Raw genomic sequence first — 22,208 nt, forward strand, 5'->3', positions numbered from 1 at the left:
GATCAAAGCTTGGGGAGGAAGGAGAAGCTCAGGGAAGGGAGGACCAGAGGACAGAGAGGCTCCCCACCACCCCTGCAAGGTGGTGCACAGCCACCCAATATTGCCCCAGCCCAGCAGGAGCAGCTGGGAATGGATGAGGATCCCTGTCTCAGGAAGGCAGGTGAGTTTCCATGAGTAAATCTTTTCTAGCGTCAAACCAAAACTTGTATCTCGAGCCCAGCAAGCAAAGCTGCCACTTTCTCCCTCCAGAACAGCAAAAACCTAAAAGGCACTGTGGACAGACCCACCACATGACATCCTTTTCTCCTTCAGTCAGCCTTCAGGGGCTGGTTGCTGTGGCCGAAGAGCAGTGGTGAGGCAGGTTAGGGTGAGAGAGACTTTCTTCTGAGCCCCCATTGAACTCCGTGTTCGACTGTGACATTCTTGCCCAAGAAGATGAAGTGCCAGGGTCAGGGCTCAATGGTGGGGTGGGATACAACCCTGAAGAAGGAGACAGAAGTCAGAGAGACCCCCACACGTCCATGCAGGGTAATAGTTAATTGCCAGGGCTTGAGTAAATGCTGTGGCAGGAAGCCCCAACCAATCCCCGCTGCTCCCATGGTTTCAAAACCTAGCGGGGTCAGGGACAGTCAGAAGTCACAAGGCCAGCTCAGGGAGGACATTTTCCCTTCAGGATGAGAAGGTTCTCTCAGGGAATGGGTCCCAGGCCTCTCGCCTAGAGGCCTAGAGCTGGAGAGAGCTGCTGATGTAATTGCTCCCTCTTGTGGGGCAGGGGGTGGAGCTGGCCGGGGCCCAGGGGGTGTGCCTGCCATGACAGGGGCCTGGCCAATGGCAGGGCCAGGGAGGAAAGGAACCTCTCCCGGATATTTCTATTATCTTGAGGAGAAAGGGAGGCGGGAAGAAAATTTGGCTGAAAAGCAAACTGAACTTGCAACTTGGTTTAATAACCAAATCCCAGTTCTCTGTGGGCCAGAGCTCCCTCTCTCCGTCCCCTCCCGGGAAATTCAGGTCAGGCTTGGGGCTGGGAACTGGAAAGCCTAGCCTCTCAAGGCCCGCCCCCAAACAGCCTACAGCCCCAGAAGTGAGATCCCTCTGCCCTGGAATTCTGGCCAGGTGGGGAAAATGCAGGGTCCCTCCCCAGTCCTAGAGAAGACGGGGGCTCCCAGAGATGGGGGCTGCATTTTCCACCCCCTGACTGGTGGGGCGGGGGGTGAACGGTTTAAAGAAAGGCTGCCCTGACTGAAGGCTTCCCCACCGCTTACCCATGCACTCACACACATTCATATACACATTCACACGCCCATGGACACACATGCACGCCAACACACACATAATATACTCACTCATCTGCCATCACACGCACTCACATGCTCATATACGTACGCCCACACATACACACACACTGAGACACCTACACACACACTCGCCCCTGGGGGTTAGGACCAGGCTGGGTAGGAGAGGGGCCTTCTGGGAGAATGGCATGGCTAGTAGCTGCCAAGGGGAGGGTGGGCAGAAGCCTGGGACTGGGCAGGGAGCCCAAGAGTCTGGGGGTGGTGCTGAGAGCCACCATGCTGTGACAGGGGCAGGGACGTGAATGGAGTGGACATTGCTCCTGCCCCCTTCCAGGGCCTGCCTCTGGCCAGGCCAGCCTCCATTCCCGGCATTGTCTCGGGTGCCTTGGGCAGGGTTCCCAGGCCTGGCTGCACTGAGGGATTGGCCAAACAGCCGTCCTGTGCCCTCCAATTCCCCTCTCCCCTTGCAAGGGAGGGTTGTATGGGGAAGTGGAGAAGAAGGAAGGTTCCTGAATCACTGTATCCCATCCCCCAGCCCACATAGGTGGCCTGCAAAGGAGCTCAACGGGGGAGGATAGCCCCAGAGGCCCAGATTCCTCAAATCCCCATCCTTCCCAGGCCAGAAAGCCTTAGAAGTCCAGCTCACCTCCACCCGTCCCCTCGACCATGACATTCACTCTTGCCCTCATCCCTGGGGTTCCATTGGCTGTTTTCACAAGCTGGGCTTAGTCTGGGGTAAGCTGTTCTCCTTCCCCACATCCCCTCTCCCAAGCAATGGGATCTTAGCTCTGATCCACGGGAATCACATGGTTTTACTCTTAAAGACCAAATTAATCACCTAGGGGGAGGGGGATGCAAGTACTAATGGATTAATGCAAAGCAGCTCCTTCTCTGACACCTGGCTCTTCCCTGCCTCATCCAAGAGGTTTCCCGCCTGCTTCTGGCAGCCTTTGCCCAGAATGGGGCTCCTCATCTCTCCCTGATGGTGCCAGGCAGTTCAGCCGCCATCACAAGTGGGTGCACCTCAGCCAGAGGAAGGGACCCCGTGAACAAGAAGACCAGCCCACACGGCCTCCCTTATGGGCCTCAGGCAACACTCCCCAGTGGGCCCTATAGAATAACAAGAAGGCCACCATCCTGCCTTAGCTTGTGTCCAGGAGGCACTCCTCCCTGCCCTGGAGCTGAACCTGGTACAGGAATTCCCTCTGACACCCTCCAATGTGATCACCACCTGAGCCAAAGCAATTTTTCCAAAACACAAACCAAATTCCATCCATCCTGTCCAGCCTGTCAAAAATTTCCCAGTGCCCTGCACACAAGTCCTTAATGTAGCACAACACATGGGACCTGGTCCCTGCTGCCACTATACCTCACCTCCACTGCCTACCAGATGCCACGATCTTCCCCCACTGAGATGACACCCCCCGCCATTCCAGGACACCTCCTCTCCTTCCAGGCTTTTCCTCCCAGCTCACTCATCAGCATGGAGGTCTCTGCCCCCCACCCCCATCCCACTGGGGTCTAAAGCAGAAGCCCTCCTCTCTGTTTTCATGGGGCCCCCATCTCTTCCCTCCTGACACTAATCAGTGTGTTGGGGTGGCCTGTTTGCTCATCAGCCTTCCCATATAAACCAGGAGCTCCAGGAGGGAAGAGATACATCTGTCCTGCTCAGCATTAAGCCCTCAGCCCCAAGCATAGCTCCTGGCACAGAAGAGGTACTAGGTAAACGCAAATGAACAATAAATGAGTGAGAGAGTAAACAGCCCCTAACTGCCCAGCCTTTAGGGCCGAGATGCACAGGTCTTCCAGGGCTGGCAGGGGCAAGCATGCCCACACCCCTCCGCTCTTCCCCCTCAACCCACTGCTGCATAACTCAGGAAAGTCGGTTCCCCGCCCTCTGGGAGGAATCATCTAGATAGTCCCTTCCCTCTCCAAGCTCCACACCTTTTAAGGCTCAGCTCCAATCAGGGATCCCACTTCAGGGAGCCACCCAACTACCTTCACTCTTGCTCCAAGACCTCACCTGCTCCAAACAGACGCTACCTAGGCTGTGCCAAGAGGTTCACCCTGGGCTGGATCCCCTGGAAGGGTGGATAAGCCTGGTCTAGACTTGGGAGTGGGGGGAGTACGGGGAGGCAGGGTTCAGAAAGCCAGGGCTCTATCATTTCCCCCCTCAGTCCCTAGACTCTGCTGGGGAACTCCAGGACCTGGAAAATGACTTCAGAGGAGAAAGGCCTCAGTGTGGAAGGAGAGGAGGTGTCAGCCAAGCAGGTGGGATCTTAAGAGAGGAAAGATCTAAGATCAGACATCAGAAGCCAGACTCACAGCCCTGTGGCAGGAACCCAGAGAAGACGGGGAAGAGCCCGGCAGGAGAAGAAAGCAATGGAGGCTTCTACCCATCTTCTTCCGCTGCTGCTTAGCTGGGGCTTCTAGGGCAGTGAGGGGCTTATTGTAAGGGCAGAGCTATGTGTGCATCCATCCTACCCCCTGGAGCCCTGCCTGCCCTCATCCCACATCTCCTGGCAGTGGCTTGGTTACCCTACACTCAGTCACCAATGTTCTCAGTACCTAGCTGCAGGGTTGGTTTTATTTTATTTATTTATTCATGAGAGACACAGAGAGAGACAGAGACATAGACAAGGGAGAAGCAGGCTCCCCGTGGGGAGCCCGATCCCAGGACCCCGGGATCACGACCTGAGCCAAAGGCAGATGCTCAACCACTGAGCCAGCCAGGTGCTCCTCTTATTACCATTCTTTTTGCGGATACTATTCATCTAGGGAAATGAAGCCTGCTGTCTCAATTAAATATAGTAGCTTCATCTCCCCTGCAAGATCCCCTCGCCCAACAACTCTCTGAGGCCCCCTTTGCCTATAGGATAAAGATCCACATTCTCCACTTTCCAATTTTATCTCTCTTATTCTGGTCTTCTCAGAGTTCCCCCCAACACAGTGTTTGTCTACCCGCCTCCATGCTCCTTGGCTTCTGCTCTTCTCTCCCTATGGAGTGCCCTCCCCCTAGTGCTACCTTTGTAGTTAGTTCTATCCTTCCAGACCAAACCATGGTACTAACTCCCACGTGAGGCCTCCCTCCTCAGGCCAAGCCAGAACTGATCTCTCTCCTTCCCTGTAAGGGATTTGGTTTACACCAAATGCCATGACAATTCCTGGCACGGAGTTGGAGTTCATGAAATAAAAGTTGTAATAACCACACCCTGAGCTCTAAGCGCTCTGTATTCCCTGACTCATTGAATACTGACTTGTTGTTGTGCTACTTTACTATTCCCATCTTCCAGATGGATAAACCAAGGCATATGCCAAGTATCTTGCCCAAGTCAGCATCAGACCAGGGTCTGAACCAGCAACCTGATGTCAGAGCCCACATCCATGCCTCTAAACACCATGAGGAATGGAGCCACATCCACCTATTCACCTATATCACCCCTACCCCGCTCCCTGCCCAGCCCAGGACCTGGTTTAGGAAATATTTGATAGTCATGACACTCACACACCTCCAGCCTCCTGAACACACTCAGCTCACTGTGCTGGGAGTTCCTCTAGAGTGAACCCCACAGGCTGGCTCAAGGTCCCAGGAAACGTGGCCCAACAGCCTCACGGGGCTGGATCCACACACACCATCCTCGGGCAACAGAGTGCCAAACGAGGGCTGGGAAAAAAATGGGGCAGCAGCCCTTTGGCCACAGCACAAGCCTGCCTGGTGGTATGCTTGCTGATTGCATTGGCTGCTGGCCGAGGTTGTGATTAATGCATCCATTGTTGGTATGACAGAGTGTGGGGAGAGCCCAGGGTGGAGTATGAAAGGAAGCAGGCAGGAGCATCAAAGTCCAGGCACAAGGGACTCTAGGGACCATGTAACCCAATTGTTCAGTTCCATTTAACAGATGAGAAAATTGAGGCCCCAGAGCTGGAACGACTTGCCTGAAGCTGAAGAGCACAGCAAAGCCTTGCAAAAAAGCACCAGCACTTCTGAGCCTTTTCTCCTCAGCCTGCCTCCGGGCCTGGGCCCCATCTCTCCCCCTGAAGAGGTTTATAATTAGCCCTGCGCAGCCCAGTAACCAAGAGGCCCAAACTCTTCCGTGATCCCAGCAGAGGAAGGGGTGCCCTCAGACAGCTCCACCAGGCTGCCATGCCCAGCCAGCAGCAGGCCCTACAACCAGAACCAGGAGAGAAGTTGGGAGAAGGCCAGCCGCTAATTGTGGAAAATAAATCAAGGACATCTAAACCACGCAGTTGAAGAAAGGCCAGTTGCACGTAGACATGTTTCCTTTTGTGCCCTTGCTCACCCAGTTTAATTGTTAATTGAAAGCCATGAGTTATATAAGTTATGTGGATACCAAAGAAGGAGTTGAATGAGCTCTTGAGAATAAACTGAGTGGTTTTCAGGATGAGGAGAGGTCTTAGAAAAGTAGGTGGTTGAGGAAGGCAACTGACCCTAAGAGGGCAACCAAGACAAAACTGTCCCCTAGTGACAGCAGTCTGGATCTGCAGATACATCGCTCAGATTTTTAGAGCACAAGGACATGTATTCAAGTTGCTGATTCTTCACAAAATCTCAAAGAAAGTCAAGAGTTGTGCCACCATATTGATTTCTTCGTTTAATAAGGAGACAAAACCTCTCTCATCTCTGACCCTGAACTAATTGAGGACAAGGCTGTGTTGTCTCCCTGTCAGACTGGGGTCTCTGAAGATAGGACTGGGGCTCCCTCAGACTGGGGCTCCCCGAGGGCAGGGCTTTGCCTCCCCTCAGACTGGGGCTCCCCGAGGGCAGGGCTGTGTCTCCCCTCAGACTGGGGCTCCCCGAGGGCAGGGCTGTGTCTCCCCTCAGACTGGGGCTCCCTGGGGGCTGTGTCTCCCTCAGACTGGGGCTCCCTGAGGGCAAGACTGTGTCTCCCCTCAGACTGGGGCTCCCTGAGGGCAAGACTGTGTCTCCCCTCAGACTGGGGCTCCCTGGGGGCAGGGCTGTGTCTCCCCTCAGACTGGGGCTCCCTGGGGGCGGGGCTGTGCCTCCCCTCAGACTGGGGCTCCCTGGGGGCAGGGCTGTGCCTCCCCTCAGACTGGGGGTCCCTGAAGGCAGGGCTGTATCTCCCCCTCAAACTAGGTCTGAACTGCATTTTCCCTAAAAGACTAAGGACTCCCTGAAAACAGGAGCTATGTTGTTTCATTCCCTTCCCTGAGGCAGGGGCAGGGTCTCTCCACTAAATCAAGCCCACTTTACTCCAACCAAACTGAGTTGAGGAACCAGGGACCTAGAGCCACCTGTCACTGCAGGAAAATCTCAGGACCTGGTGAGGGGAATGGGAAGGGTTAAAAAGTTGCAGCTACAGGGACACCTTTCTCATTAGCTGCCCTCCCCCTGCTGTCTGCTGCCAGGGCTCGGTTGGGCCTCTGATGGGTTCCAGCTGACAGCTGGGCCTCCTTCATTCTGACCCTCGGGCGGCGGTGTCCTGTAATGACCCCACCACCGGTACCCTTCGTCACCCAAGCCAGGGAGGGCTGGCATCAAGATGCAGTGGGATGCAGGGAGGGAGGGGCAGCCCTGCCTTCGGAGAGGGGGAGAGCAGAGTACAAGTGTTCTGGGGGCTTGGGGTTCTATTAACTCTCTCGGAGGCCCAGAGTGGAGTGACAGGAGCCACCCTGCCTACAAGGGATAGTTTCTTCCACTGCCACCACCTCTGGGGGAGAGGCCCTCACATAGCCTCCAGCCTGGGCAGAGGCCCATGGCTCCCCCAGCTCCTCCTTGACCGTGAGTCATTCCCAGCAGCCTTTGAGAGCAGAAGCAGCAAATGCCATCCCACTGTCTGAGGAGAGCAGGGACAAACTATAGTACTGGCCAGACATAGGTGCCCAACACAGGAACACTGACCTGGTCTGGATGCGGAGGCTCAGACTTGCCCCCTAAGAAATCTCCGGTTTGGTTTCCCAAACATGGTCCCCTGCCCTACATCCCTTCATGCCCAGCTCTCTAACATTCTAGTGTCTTTCTCACTTACGCCCTTGTCCCTTACCCACGCCTCCTCTTAGCATCCTCGGGCCGTTCAGGACTCATCTCAAATGTCACCTCTACTGGGAAGCTCCCCTGCTCTCCTGGATCTCTCCCCCTTTGCACACCCTCAGTGCCACGGGCATCCTTTTATCTGCTCTCCATGTCTGTTCTCTGACTAGAAAAGGGCAGCAGGGACTGTATTCCATTCCTCTCTGTATTCCCAACACCCGGCACAGTGCCTAGCACATACTAGGAGCTCATGGTAGCATTTCCAAACACAGATCCAACCAGAAGTTAAATAAAATCACTCAGACCCTAATAACCAATATTTACTGGTCCCAGCTGCTTCCAAAATCCCACCAACTATTCCTGGACAGGCCTAGGAGTTTTCTCATCTGATGTAATGACCTTGTGCCAAAACTCCCCCAGGACCACCCACAAAGGGCATGGTGGATGTGCCTGAGCCCTCGAGGTGCCAAAGCTGCTAGTGGTCTGTGGTAAGAGGGGGGGAATGCATCACCCTCTCCATTCTCCTGCGAAAGAATCCAAAAGCAGAGCTTCCTGTGCTTGGCTTCAGAAGTTTAGGAGACAGTGTACAGTGGATATGACGGACTAGATCTCAATCCATTCCATCCTCTGCTAGGTGCCCTCCTAGACTGCAGAAACAAGAAAAGTAAAAACAAAACAAAACAAGACAAAATAAAATAAAACACTACATTTGTCAGTATCTCTTGCTGTCAGGATTCAGGATGTAATTCAGAGTTAGCTAATCAGATGTACTTGCATAAGATTTAAAAGGCTGAGCTTCTACAGCTCCTGCTGCTTTCTGGGAAAGGTGCAGGGGTGTTTTTTTTTTTCTTCTTGTTCTTGTTGTTTTGCTGCAGTGCTGGCAGAAAGGGTCAAGAAGGGGAGGTCCATACCTTAAGAAGGCAGAAAAATCTCAAATAAACAACCTAACTTTGCATCTAAAGGAGCTAAGAAAGAAGAACAAACAAAATCCAAAATCAGAAGAAAGGAGGAACTAATAAAGATTAGAGTAGAAATAAATGAGATAGAAACAACAGCAAAAACACTAGAACAGATCAATGAAACCAGGAGCTGGTTCTTGGAAAAGATCAACAAAATTGATAAACCTCGAGCCAGACTCACAAAACAAAAACAGAGAGAGAGAGGACTCAAATAAACAAAATCAGAAATGAAAGAGGAGAAATAACAACCGACACCACGGAAATACAAAAGATTGTAGGAGAATATTATGAAAAATGATATGCCAACAAATTGGACAACCTGGAAGAAATGGATAAATTCCTAGAAACATAAAACCTCCCAAACTGAAGCAGGAAGAAATAGAAAATTTGACCAGACTGATTACCAGCAATGAAACTGAATCAGTAATCAAAACACTCCCAACAAAAATAGTTTAGAACCAGACAGCATCACAGGTGAATTCTGTGAAACACTTAAAGAAGAGTTAATACCCATTCCCAAACTTTTTCATCCTATGATTACCTTGATACCTAAACCACATAAAGATATCACAAAAAAAGAGAATTACATGTCAATATCTCTGATGAACATGGATGCAAAAATACTCAACAAAATATTAGCAAACCAAATCCAACAATACATTAAAAAAAAACATTCAACATGATTTATTGTGGGATTTATTCCAGGGATGCAAGAGTGGTTTGATGTTTGCAAATCAATCAATGTGATACATCACATCAATAAGAGAAAGGATAAAAAATAATTTCAATAGATGAAAAGAAAAGCATTTGACAACATCCATTCATGATTAAAGTAAAACATCCATTCATGATAAAAACCCTCAACAAAGTAGGTCAGGAACGAGACAAGGATGCCAACTCTCATCACTTTTACTCAACATAGTATTGGAAGTCCTAGCCACAGCAATCAGACAAGAAGAAGAAAAAAAAAGCATCCAAATTAGTAAGGAAGGAAGAAATAAAACTTTCACTATTTTCAGATGACACAATAACATATATTAACAAAGTAGGTATAGAGGGAACATACCTAAACATACTGAGGGCCATCTACAAAAATCCCACAGCTAACATCATCCTTAATGGGGAAAAAGTGAGAACTTTTCTCCTTAGGTCAGGAACAAGACAAGAATGTTAAATCTTGTCACTTTTATCCAACACAGTACTGGAAGTCCTAGCCACAGCAATCAGACAAGAAAAAGAAAAAAAAAGGCATCCAAATTGGTAAGGAAGAAAAAAACTTTCACTATTTGCAGATGACATAATAATATATATAGAAAACCCTAGAGGCCCCTGAGTGGCCTTCAGCTCACTGAAGATGATCCCAGAATCCTGGGATGAAGCCCCAGATTGGGCTCCCTGCTAGTCAGGGAGTCTGCTTCTCTCTCTGCCCCTCATCCCACTCATGCTCTCTCTCACTCACTTGTTCTGTCTCTCAAATAAACAAACAAAATCTTTCAAAAAAGAAAACCCTAACAACTCTGCAAAAAAACTCCTAGAACTGATAAAGGAATTCAGTAAGGTCACAGGATACAAAATCAATATACAAAAATCCACTGCATTTCTTTATACTAATAATGAAGCAGCAGAAAGAGAAATTAAGAAAACAATCCCATTTACAATTGCACCAAAAATAATAAAATACCTAGGAACAAATTTAAACAAGGCGTGAAAGTCCTATACTTGGGTACCTATAAAACATTGATGAAAGAAATTGAAGATGAGCACTTGGGTAGCTTAGCCAGTTAAGCATCTGACTCTTTTTGATTATGGCTCAGGTAATAATCTCAGGGTTGTGAGACTGAGCCTTGAGCTAAGTACAGAGCCTGCCTGAGATTCTCTTTCTCTCCCTCTGCACACACCCCCAACTCTCGAAAGAAAGGAAAGGAAAGGAAAGGAAAGGAAAGGAAAGGAAAGGAAAGGAAAGGAAAGGAAAGGAAAGAGAAAGAAGAAAGAAAGAAGAAAGAAAGAAAGAAAGAAAGAAAGAAAGAAAGAAAGAAAGAAAGAAAGAAAGAAAGAAAAAAGAAGAAGAAAGAAAGAAAGAAAGAAAGAAAGAAAGAAAGAAAGAAAGAAAGAAAGAAAGAGAAATTGAAGACAACACAAACAAATGGAAAGACATTCCATGCTTATGGAGTAGAAGAACAAATATTGTTAAAATGTCCATACTAGGGCGCCTGGATGGCTCAGTGGTCGAACATCTGCCTTTGACTCAGGTCATGATCCCACGGTCCTGGGATCAAGTCCCACATCAGTCTCCCTGGAGGGAGCCTGCTTCTCCCACTACCTGTGTCTCTACCTCTCTCTGTGTCTCTCATGAATAAATAAATAAAATCTTTAAAAAATAAATAAATAAAATAAAATGCCCATACCACCCAAAGCAATCTAAAGGTTTAACGCAATCCCTATCAAAATACCAGCTTCATTGTTCACAGAACTAGCATAAACAATCCTAAAATTTGTATGGAACCACGGAAGACCCCAAATAGCCAAAGCAATCTTTTTTTTTTTTAACATTTTATTTATTGGGACACCTGAGTGGTTCAGTGTTGAGCATCTGCCTTCAGCTCAGGGCGTGATCCCGGGGTCCTGGGATCGAATCCCGTACCGGGCTCCTCACAGGGAGCCTGCTTCTCCCTCTGTCTGTGTCTCTGTCTCTCTCTCTGTGTCTCTCATGAGTAAAAAAATAAAATATTTTTTAAAAGATTTTATTTATTTGAGAGAGAGAGATAGAGCTCTCATGCATGAGTAGGAGGAGGGGCAGAGGGAGAGGGATAAGCATACTCCCCACTGAGCAGGGAGTCCAAGGGGAGGCTCAATCCCAGGACCCCAGGATATTGACCTGAGCCAAAGGTAGAGATCTAACCAACTGAGCCACCTAAGTGTCCCTAGCCAAAGCAATCTTGAAAAAGAAAAACAAAGCTGAAGGATTCACAATTCAAAATTTCAAGTTAAAAAAAAAAAAAAAAAAAAAAATTTCAAGTTATATTACAAAGCTATAGTGATCAAAGCTGTGTGGTACTGGCACAAAAATAGGCACATAGATCAGTGCAACAGAATAGAAAGCTAGAAATAAACCCACAATTCTATAGTGAGTTAATATTCAACAAAACAGAAAAGAATATTCAATGGGAAAACGTCTCTTCAACAAATGGTTCTGGGAAAACTGGACACGCAAAAGAATGAAACTGGACCACTTTCTTGCACCATACACAATAATAAACTCAAAATGGATTAAGGACATAAATGTGAGACCTGAAACCATAAAAATCCTAGAAGAGAGCACAGGCAATAATTTCTCTGACGTTGGCTATAACAACATCTTTTTATTTGTGTCTCCTGAGGCAAGGGAAGCAAAAGCAAAAAATAAACTATTGGGACTATATCAAAACAAAAAACTTCTGCACAACAAAGGAAACAAACAACAAACTAAAAGACAACATACAGAATAAGTGAAGAAATTTGCCAATGACATATCCAACAAAGAGTTAGTATCCAAAATATTTAAAGAACTTCTACAACTCAACACCAAAAAAATCAAATAATCCAACTAAAAACTAAAAATGGGTAGAAGAGATGAAGAGACACTTCTCCAAAGAAGACATCCATATGGCCAAAAGATGAAAGATGCACAACATCATTCATCATCAGGAAAATACAAATCAAAACTACAATGAATGACATATCACCTCACACCTGTCAGAATTGCTAAAACCAACAACACTGGAAACAACAGGTGTTGGTGAGGATGTGGAGGAAGGGGAACCCTCTTGTACTGCTGGTGGGAATACAAACTTGTGCAGCCACTGTGGAAAACAGTATGGAGGTCTCTCAAAACATTAAAAATAGAATCACCGTATGATCTAGAAATCACACGACAGAGTATTTACCCAAAGAATACAAAAAACACTAATTTGAAGAGATAGATGCACCCCTATGTTTATTGCAGCATTATTTACAATAGCCAAATTATGGAAGTAACCCAAGTGTCCATCAACTGATGAATGGATAAATAAGATGTGGTGTATATACACAATGGAATACTATTGAGCCATTAAAAAAGAATGAAATCCTGCCATTTGCAATGACCTGGATGGAGCTAGAGGATATAATGCTAAGCGAAACAAGCCAGTCAGAGAAAGATAAATGCCATATTATTTCACTCATATGTGGAACTTAAGAAATAAAGCAAACAGACAAAGGGAAAAGAAAGAGAGACAAACTGAAAAAAAAAAAAAAACAGACAACTATAGAGAACAAACAGATGGTTGTCAGTGGGGAGATAGGTGGCGGAATGGGTGAAATAGGTGAAGGATATAAGAGTACACTATCTTGGGATGCCTGGGTGGCTCAGCGGTTGAGTGCCTGCCTTTGGCCCAGGGTGGGATCCTGGAGTGCCAGGATTGAGTCCCGCATTGGACTACCTGAATGGAGCCTGCTTCTCTCTCTGCCTATGTCTCTGCCTCTCTCTCTCTCTCTCTGTGTGTCTCATGAATAAATAAAATATTTTTTTTAAAAAAAGAGTACACTTATCTTGATTGAATACTGAGTAGAATATGGAAATGCTGAATCACTATATTATACACCTGAAACTAATATGACATTGTATGTTAACTACACCGGGATTAAAATAAAATTTTAAAAAAGAAAAAGGAGGAGGAAGAGGAGAAGAAGGATCCTAGCAGGTACAGCGTGGAATTGGCAATGGGAGCAGCTTCCTGATCATGACATTCCATGTGGTTCTGGAGTTGGTGACCTCACGATCACTAAAGACAGAGCAGCCCCTTTGGTGGCCCAGTTCTTCAGTGTGGCATTAAGAACTGTTCTTGAAAACTCAATCTTGAGTCCCTGTCTTTGGCGTTCTAGTAGTTCTGCAGAGTTTCATACTCTGTAATAAATCCCTTCCATTTAAACCCATCAGAGTGGTCTCTGTTCCCTGCAGAGTCCTGGTGCACCGGGCTTTGTATTCTACTCCCAGCTCCCTCTCCTGCTGTTTCTCAGACTCAGATTCAGGTCTACTAGAGAGCCAGACCAGGGCAAATCCTGTGACAACTGCCTGCCCTGCTTAGAGCTGCCCTTACTTGCCTTTTGACCATGAAGCACAGTCACTCAGCCAAGATTGTCTCCCAGCTGTCTCTTCTCTTTGGAGGGTTTTCTTCTAGGAGTTTCCGTAGAACCCTTGTGCGTGTCTGAATCCCAGTCTAGAATGGTAGGTAGATGTTCATTTCATATCAGTTCTGAGCCGTTGGTGTAGTGATGATCTGAACCGGTAAGTGGTAAAGTGTGAGGCTGCTTCTGGACTTGGAAGGAGAGAGAGCTCTGACCGGCTAGTATGCCTGCCATGGTGAAGTGGAAACCGACAGTATACAGGCTGTGTGACTGCTACCATGTTTGAAGAAGTGGATTGAAGGTCCTTCCTGCTTAGGACATTCAGCCATATGCTCCCCAGGCAGCTACCCAGCTCGAATGCCACCCCACAGCTTTCTGACACTACCTGCCCATTTTCCCACCTAAACATTTGTTCATTGACCCAGTGTACCAACTATTCTCGATGCTTCCTGATTCCTGTCTCCAACTTACATCCCCAACCCATTGCTCCAATATTCCCACTAGCTCATGTTCACCAGGGTGCTGACCTGGAGCTGAAATGGACTAATCCCTAAGTCCACACCTCCTCCAGGAAGAGCATTGACCTCTAGGCTCCCCAAAGGCCCTTCTTCACACGTCTCTGTGCCCAGTCAGCACTGATCACTTGGGAAGTGCTCGATAAACCCATGGATCAATGAAAGGATACACAGATTGCTGGGGAATGATTTCACCAACCTCTGGTTTCCTTTTCCCATTCTTGCCTCCTGCCCATTCCTGCACTCAAATACCTTTGTTGACACTGGTGTCTGACCTCCCAAATCTCCAGGAAGCTTGCACACAGTGGGGCCCTCTGCATCCCATCTGAGTCACCGTTGAACCCAAATCTAGCCTGCTGCGAAGCCAGCTGTGGTGGGACAGAGATGGGGTCTTTTGGGGGCCCCTAGGATTTCTTTTGAGGGAGAAGGGCCAACCTCTGGGAATAGTAGAGTTGGGGGCAGGAGGAGTTGTAAGTCATTTTCCCGGGATGAAAACAATCCCTGAGCCCACCCCACAGCATCCTCACTCTGGGCTCTTGCTCACCAGCCACACTGTTTCCACTTAAAGGGAAACAGATGGTGTGGTCAACTGGGGTGTCCTAGTGGGCTCTGGCCCTCATTAAGGCCAATGGTGGGGACAATGAGTGATTTACTGGGTTGTAAACAGCAGCTCAAGGGGGGCCAGTGCCCTCTCGCCCACAGCCCCTGAGGACTGACGGAGCAGTGGACAGTGGCCACCGGTCTTAGGCCATGGGGTCAGGTTGGAGTTCAGATGGGAGTCTCCTCACCTCTCCCAATCACTGGATCTGAGCCAAGGCAGTCTGGAGCAGCCAGAGTCCAGCGACAGCTCCTGGGGGGTCCAGATGCTAACAGCTGGAAAAAGTGAATACTGACCTAGGAGTAGGGGAGAGGAAGAGCGGGGTGGAGGCAGCAACCACAGAGCAGCAGGGACACCCAGGGTAGGATGGGCAGGAGTTGCTGGAGCCTGGGAGACTGCAGAGGTATAACTGGGGCCTGCATCTTTGCACCACAGCACAGAGCTCTGTGCAGACAGCCCAGCCCCAGAACCTTCCACAGAGGCACATGAAGGAAAGGCAAATTCATCCCTCTCCCCAAGGAGCCCTGTGCCAGAGAGGAGAAGTAGTTAAGAGCCAAGCTGCATGGGTTCAAGCTCCAGACCTGCCCATCACTGGCCTGTGTAACCCCTCTGTGCCTTGACTTCCCCATCTGTAAAATGGAACATTTCCTCATGAGAATTGCCTCCTTAGTGGACTCCGAACAGTCCCTGGCACATAGTGCTATGTGTTTGGTTTAGGTGATCATTTTTAAGGTTAGAGTCCCTCTGTTGGTAAACTGAGGGGGGGGGGGGGGATTTTCACCCTTCCCTATTGCCAGCAGCAACAGCAGCCTCTGAGAGGCTTCTCCTTGCACATCCATCATTCCCAACCTCTGAGTCTCCCCTCTCACCCCAAATGGTGAAAGGGACAAGGGGCCCCAACTCTAACCAGAAAGTGAATGAACCAGCCAAATCCCAAAGACAGCCTGGCTGAACACAGAGAGTGAACACTGTTTACAGGGCACCTGCTATGCGCCAGACTTGAAGCTGGTGCTTATCTGCACTCTGCCACTTAGTTCAAGGTAGGTATTGCTGTCCCATTCCACAGACATGAAGCCATGTCCTTGAGAATAAATGTCTGAGGGACACCTGGGTGGCTCAGTGGTTGAGTGTCTGCCTTTGGCTCAGGGTGTGATCTCTGGTCCGGGGATTGAGTCCCACATTGGGCTTCCCACAGGGAGCCTGCTTCTCCCTCTCCTTCTGTCTCTGGCTATCTGTGTGTGTCTCTCATGAATAAATAAATAAAATCTTAAAAAAAGAAAAAAAATAATAAATGTCTGAAATCACTCAGAGAGCAAGAGGAGGAGCTACGGTCAGAACTCAAGACTTCCTGCCTCCAGAATCTCTTTCCTCAAAAGCAGAGTGTGATCCCCAGCCATCGGTCACAAGCACTGAGGGACTTTTTTTTTTTTTTTTTTTTTGAGAGAGAGAGAGAGAGAGAAAGGGAGAGTGCTTGTGTGAGGGGGCAGAGGGAGAGGGAGAAAGAGAATCTTAACCAGGTTCCACACCCAACACAGAGCCCAATTCCATGACCCTGAGATCATGACCTGAGCTGAAATCAAGAATCAGAGGCTTGATTGACTAAGGCACCCATTGGAGAACTAAGATTCTTCTAGACCCAAAAAATTCCAGTATCTGTAAATAGGACCAAGAGCCTATATTTAAATATAATACCTGTCCCCAGGTTTGGACTCCCACCCACCCAGTGCAGCCCCCATCTCAGATGACAGGCCCACAGGCTGCAGAAGGAAAAGGGAGACAGAGCCCAATTGACCTGCACTGGTTATTTCTGGGGGATGGAAGCATCCCTGCCTCTGTGCCCCCTTTCATCCCCAGGATTCCTCACTCTCTCTCCTAGAACCAGGGTCTAAACAGGCAGAAAAGAGGCAAGAAAAAAGGGCAAGAAACATGTCTCCAAAATGTTTTAAATTCTTTTTTTTTTAAGAAAAAATTTTATTTATTTGGGGATCTCTGGGTGGCTCAGCGGTTTGGCACCTGCCTTCGGCCTGGGGCGTGGTCCTGGAGTCCCGAGATCGAGTCCCACATCGGGGTCCCTGCATGGAACCTGCTTCTCCCTCTGCCTGTGTCTCTCTCCACCCCCATCTCTCATGAATAAATAAATAAAATCTTTTTATTTATTTATTCATGAGAGACACAGAGAGGGAGAGGCAGAGACACAGGCAGAGGGAGAAGCAGGCTCCATGCAGGGAGCCCCGATGTGGGACTCAATGCCGGGACCCCAGGGTCACGTCCTAAGCCGAAGGCAGATGCTCAACTGCTGAGCCACCCAGGCGTCCCTCCAACGTGTTTTAGAGGTGGGAGTTCCAGAGCACAGGGATGAGAGGAGCAACAGGGTCAGTGGGGCCACCTCCTCCATCCATTGCGAGGGTTCAAGTAGAACGCAGAAAGGACTCACACGCCCGACAGCGCCAGGACCCCATCAGCTGGGGTGGAAGCCCAGCTCTGCCATGGGGAGCTCCTTTTAGACTGGCCCCCCTTCTCATGGCACAAGGGGATCCCTCTTCCCACTCTGACATCTCCCCCAAACACCCCCGGACACGATGGGAGAGCCGCCCCAGGCTCCTTGTGCTGCGGGGCAGCAGACGCTGGTCTTCAGTAAGGAGTGGAAAAGGATCAGCACACATCACATCACGCTTGGCACGGCCCCCATTGGCGGGCAGTGTGCCATTGTGTCAGCCAGCCATCTCCCTGCAGAACCTTTGTCGGCGGAGGAGGGGCTGCCAGGGGAATCGGCCCCCACTAGGAACGGCCCAGACTCAAGAAGCCCCCCTGACTGCCACCCCTGCCCCCAGGCCCTGTCTTCTCTGGGTCCACTTGGTGATTCCTGTTTATTTGTGTGACTATTTGCTTTCAGTTTCTCCTTCTCCAGGCTCTGTGAGAGCAGGGCTGAGTCTATGGGGGTCACCAGCACATCCTGAGCACCTGGCACATTTGTGGAATGATGGATGACTTGAATGAAAGTGCCACATCCCAGTCCACACCCCTGCCCTTAGCACAGAACTTACAGGTGTTCAGGGTTCAGATTCAGCAGGATGGTCAAGTTTAAAGAAGCCCATCTTGGCAGAGCTGGTAACTCAAGGTCAACCCCAGAGCAATGGCAAAGCAGTTAATCAAGGAAGACTTCCTGGTGGAGATGGGTAGGGAGTGGAGGCGGCTAGTCTCACATCTGTTTTTCCTGGTCGGCACCTGTTTCCGGCGGGAACTCCCAGAGGGCAGAGGTCATGTCTGGGTCTCAGGGCCATCCCCAGCATAACCCCACTGCGCATGCCTGCCTCACTGTCAACTGCCAGCTGTGACTCATGGCTCATGAGCCTTTCCTCTTGACTAGAGATCAGGGAGCAGTTATTACAGTAACATTACTAACCACATGTCGTGGCTGTGGCCACGCTTACGCTCAGTGCTCCTCCCCCAACCCCGGGCCAGAGCAATTGTCTCACCCTTGGGGTCAGCAAGCAAGGACAAGACTACCCTCTAGAGGGAGGGGGATGGGCTTGATGGCTCTGGTCTGCCTGAGAAGCCCAGAATCTGGACCTTTCCCTCCGAGCTGCTGGCACACCCTCTCCCATCACCCCAAAGCAGCCTCCTGGGGTAGGAGTTAGACCTCTGCTGCATTCTCTTCCAGGATGGGCAGGAGGAAGAAAGGGAAAATGGTGGGGGCTTCCCTATCTCTGCCCTTCCTCGCCACTGGGTCTAGGATGCTCACAGGCTGGGGAAAGCTGCACCCAGGGATGTGGCCGTAGTGGCCAACTCCTGGCATCAGCAGAAATCCCCACGCCTGTCAACAGACCCTGTTCAGACACGTTCCCTGACCATGCCATTGAGTAAGTGTTGAGGAGACACCTGCGGATGGAGGTCACACCCCTGCCTGTCCTCTCCTCCCAGACAGGCCCCTCCTGGGGCCCAGACCATTCCAGTTCCTCCTGTCAGACCATGAAAAGGCACATGGCATTCACTCCTACAGGGGACACTCAACGGGAAAGAAAGGAATACACAGGAACTGGCCTGGGCACTCTTAGAAGTTACCCAACTTCTCTGGGCCTCAATTTCTTCAACTGTAAAATGGTACTTAAGGCCTGCTCCTGTCATGAAAATAAATGAGCACACTGGCCTGGATCTGCCATGGAGACAGACTGTGTGTGAACAACAGCCAGTGGCAACCTGTCTTGGCACTGCATGCTGCCATTAACAGTTTGGGGTGGTTAATACAGCAGTCCCCCCTTAGGTGGGGTATACTTCAAAGACCCTCAGTAGATGCCTGCAACCACAGACAGAACCAAACTCTATGTATGTATACCATGTTGTTCCTAGACACACATACCATGAGAGTTTGTCAGTTAAGCACAGTAAGAGATTGACAATAATAACTAATAATAAAATAAAACAATTATAACAATACAATGCAATAAAAGTTATGTGAGTGTGGTCTCTCTCTCTCAAAATATCTTACTGTACCGCACTCTTCCTTCTGTGATGATGAGAGATGATAACATGCCCACGTGATGACATGCAGTGAGGAAAATAATGAAGGCATCAGAATGCAGAGTAAGGCTACCATTGACCTTCTGACCCTATATCAGAAGGAAAATCATCTGTTTCCAAATTGCAGTTGACCGCACATAACTCAAACCTCAAAAAGTGAAATCGCAGAGGGGCGCCTGGGTGGCTCAGTCAGTTAAGCATCTGCCTTGAGCTCAGGTCATGATCCCAGCCTGGGATAGAGCCTCATCTTTGCTCAACAGGGAGCCTGCTTCTCCCTCTCCCTCTGCTGCTCCCCCTGCTTGTGCTCCCTCTCTCTGTCAAAAAAAAAAAAAAAAAAAAAACAGTGGATAAGGCATGGGACTGCTATACTAAGTATCAAGAAGAACTGAGGCTTCAGAGTTGCTTGAAGAAGGGATTTGGGAAGGCCCTACCTCCTCTCTGCCAACTGCAGACTAAAGAGAACAAGGGCCTGTGACAGACACTCCCCCAACATCCATTGTTCCCTGCTCTCCCCTAGTTTTCAGCCAGAACCCCATGACAGAGAGGCTCTACTGCTCAGCCTCCCTTGCAGCTAGATGTGGCTGGGTGACCACGTCTGGCCAGTGGGATGCAAGCAGCGTGTGTACGATGTCAGGGAAGGGGTATGTGCTGTTTCAAGCCTTTCTTCCTCCCTTCTACTGGCTAGAGGTCCAGCAACCATCTTGAGCAATGAAGTGACCTTGGAAATGAAAACTATACCCAGCAGATCAATAAGAGAGAAGGAGCTGAGTCCCTGACAGTCTGTAATCTTCCAATCAGCCCGGGGATGTTTACCTACAGACTTCAAGTACAGGAGCAAAAAATTCATCTCTATCTTATATAGATGGAACTTAACTCTGATACAGGCCCCTCCGCTGGTAGAATCACCTCCAGCCCCATGTGAGGGTAGGTGGTGTAAAGAAGAGTTGTCCAGGATGGGACATCCCCACAAGGAGCGTTCCCTCCTGCATGCCCTGCAAGGTCAGGAGCAGTTTGGTTGGGAGGACCTGAGCTCCAGGAGGAACTAGGGATGGATGAATGGTGGAAGTAGAAAAGAAAGGAAGGGAGGAAGAGAAGGAGGGAGGAGTCAGGCAAGCGGGCGAAATGAGGAAAGATATCCAGAAGGAAGGAAATATCCCCAAGGCAAATGCTTCAGGTGACAGCCAGTCAGGCTTCATGGTATGGGAAGAGCAGCATGGTCAACCTGACCCACTGCCCATGTCCAATTGTTTTCCCATCTGTACTTTGGGAACAGGCCTTACTTACTATCTCACTATTCAAGGCAAGGGTGAAGCAATTTTTTTTTTAAACCCCCACCAAATCAGTGTGGCATCGTGTCAATACAGCCCCCAGCCGGGCCCCTCACTCTGGTGCTCCTGGGATTCCTCACCTGTATAGTGGGGATGACAGTAGAATTCCCTGCAGCTGATTGCCGTGAGGATTTGGAGGCGCAGGCAATTCCTGCAGTGTGCTTCCCGCTGCATCTGCTCCCGGACAAGGCACAGGAAACTGACAGCTCTCATTCTTGCTGCTGTTGAAATCCTGCCCAGGTGGAAGGAACAAAGAATTGCCGTGAGGTGAACCTAGGGAAAGAGACCGAGGCTCCTCACTCCAGAACAACAGCCAGCCCTGAGGGACTCTAAATATCAGGGAACGTGAATGCTGTGGGAAAGCCATATCTTACCCACCCACCCCCACCCCCACCCACCCCCAGTAGGATCCTTCCTTGTCCTGCCTAGAAAAGCACAAGGCTGCCTTCAATGCTTTGGTGGTTAGACAAGATAATGTGCAAGGGATGCCCTTCCCCAAACTTCCCAATAAAAAAACGGGGGTTACTCTAGGAGCACAACCACTGTTAAGGAAAAGAAGGGACTTTACAGGGGGAACTAAGTGCTGTCATGTCTCCTTGGAGCAGCAACCGAGAAAAAAAAAAAAGAACCTTACATGAAAGTCACTGTGATTCTGGGTGGCCTAAGGAGAATTCTGACTGCCCACAAGATGAACTCTGAAGTGCAGGGAGCTGCAGAAAGAGTCAGGAATGAAAGCGTTTTGCAATTCTAAGAGCAACCTCCAACCAGCAGCTGAACCTTGGAGCCTGGGCTCCCACCTCCACAGAGCCGGACAAGGTCATGATTTGGGACGTGTGTTTAGGAATCATACAGCCATGAGTTTGAGGCTGCATTGGAGGACGTTACTAAATTGCGCACCTCTGTTTGTTCTTGTTTAAAACAAAACCAAGCCAAAAACAAAACTGAGCTGGGCTCAGAGAGCCACCAGGATTAATTCAGTGGATGCCAGCTGAGAGCCTGGCACCCAGGACAAGCTCCGTAAATATTCTCTAGTAGGTTGCTATTTTTCTCCTGTCTGGGCAGGAATCGGACTGAAAAGATCTCTTCGAGTTCTTTTCAAGTCTAGAATTCCTTGATTCCATAATCCTGTGGTCTTCTGATTCTGATTCTCGGATCTGAGGATTGGATATGATATGACTAAATGGCTCTGCAGTGCGCAGCCCTGGCCCAGCACCCGGCGGTCCAGCCTGCAGCCCACATCATTTTGCTTCTGTGAGTGGGTTTCACCCTGCCCATCATGTGCCCCCCAGCCCCCTGGCAGCCCCATGGCCACAGGTGGCCCTGCCAGCTAGCTCTGACCCCTGCAGCACACCTTCACCTACAGTCAGGGCAGCACAAGCCCCTCTGGCTGACTTCCTCACACCTACAGTCCCCTGACAATGTCACATGCTGTGGAAGTTGGCAGGCCCAGAGGGGCCACAGAATGCCAACACAAACATCATTCCTGCAGAGAGAGAAGAGCCCATGGGGGTTATTTTTAACCTGTTGATCAGAGGGCATATCTCCAGGAGGCCCTGGGCTGGAGGCTCTGAGAGGAAAGTGGATCGTCAGGCCTCACCTCTGATTCCCAAGGGCACTGGGCTGCAGGCAGGTACCCTCAGCCTCACCCCACTTTGACAGAGAAGGGAAGAGGAAGACAGATCAGGACATGCCCCATATTGTCTCCACTAGTCTCAACTGGGGTTGAGCTCAACCAAGAAGAAACAAGGATGCCATGAATCACAGAACATCGAACCCTTCATTGTACAGCTTAGGAAACTGAGATGTGAGAGAAGAGGCCCAGTCATGCCGTCAGTTAGCACCAGCA

General features: G+C 49.5%; 1 long non-coding RNA gene across 2 annotated transcripts; it reads right to left on the reverse strand.

Annotated features, from left to right (window-relative positions):
• Window positions 1–273: 273 nt before the first annotated feature.
• Window positions 274–21,322, reverse strand: LOC112641198 (uncharacterized). 2 transcript variants are annotated; one of them, XR_003124546.3, is made up of 3 exons: window positions 20,997–21,322; window positions 20,443–20,594; window positions 274–480 (listed from the first exon to the last, which is right to left on the reverse strand). It is a non-coding gene; the product is annotated as an uncharacterized LOC112641198 (long non-coding RNA). The 2 variants fall into 2 exon arrangements; XR_004804091.2 differs by lacking the exon at window positions 274–480 and adding an exon at window positions 16,707–19,348.
• Window positions 21,323–22,208: the final 886 nt, after the last annotated feature.

Source organism: Canis lupus, chromosome 12 (assembly GCF_003254725.2).
Source record: "Canis lupus dingo isolate Sandy chromosome 12, ASM325472v2, whole genome shotgun sequence".
NCBI lineage: Eukaryota > Metazoa > Chordata > Mammalia > Carnivora > Canidae > Canis > Canis lupus.